Raw genomic sequence first — 713 nt, 5'->3', positions numbered from 1 at the left:
CTTTTTATGCTCCAAAGCTTCAACTTTCCTAACTAGGGATGCAAATTTTGCTTGTAAATCATGATCTTCCCTAAGGTTATGGATTCCTCCACTAAATGGAGATGATTGTTGCTTATTTGTCAATTCAAAAGTTCCAACAGTATCCCAATGTTGTGCATTTTCAGCTAATTGGTCAATGTAATCTAGTGCATCTTCAGGATTTTTATCCCTAAATTCACCATTACACATCATTTCAACAACCTGTCTACTTTAGGGTATTAAACTCTCGTAGAAGTAAGTGACCAATCGCCAAGTTTCAAAACCATGATGTGGGCATATTTTAAGCAACTCTTTAAACCTATCCCAACATTGGTATAATGTTTCTCCATTTTTTTGAGTGAAAGAAGTGATTTGCCTTTTAAAAGAATTTGTTCTATGAGGTGGAAAGAATTTTTTCAAAAACTGTTCTTGCATGTTATTCCAAGTTCTTACTGATCCAGATCTAAGGTTTTGTAGCCAAGTTTTAGCTTTATCTTTTAATGAAAAGGGAAAAAGCTTTAATCTAATTATGTTCATGCTATAATTTTGGTCCGTGTATGTATTACAAACTTCCTCAAAATCTCTTAGATGCAAGTATGGATTCTCAGATTCTAAACCATGAAATGTTGGTAAAAGCTGGATAATACCTGGTTTAAAGTTGAATCGAGATGCTTCTGGAGGAAATACTATACACG

The 713-nt window shown here is 33.8% G+C and overlaps 1 non-coding gene across 1 annotated transcript; it reads left to right on the top strand.

The window, feature by feature from the left end:
• Window positions 1–298: 298 nt before the first annotated feature.
• LOC112495758 (small nucleolar RNA R71) lies at window positions 299–407 on the top strand. Its single transcript, XR_003062090.2, has one exon. It is a non-coding gene; the product is annotated as a small nucleolar RNA R71 (small nucleolar RNA).
• Window positions 408–713: the final 306 nt, after the last annotated feature.

The sequence above is a fragment of the Citrus sinensis genome, chromosome 8 (assembly GCF_022201045.2).
Source record: "Citrus sinensis cultivar Valencia sweet orange chromosome 8, DVS_A1.0, whole genome shotgun sequence".
NCBI classification, from domain to species: Eukaryota; Viridiplantae; Streptophyta; class Magnoliopsida; order Sapindales; family Rutaceae; genus Citrus; species Citrus sinensis.
Note: the sequence above shows the minus strand (reverse complement) of the source record. Positions and strands in the feature narration are given on the sequence as shown.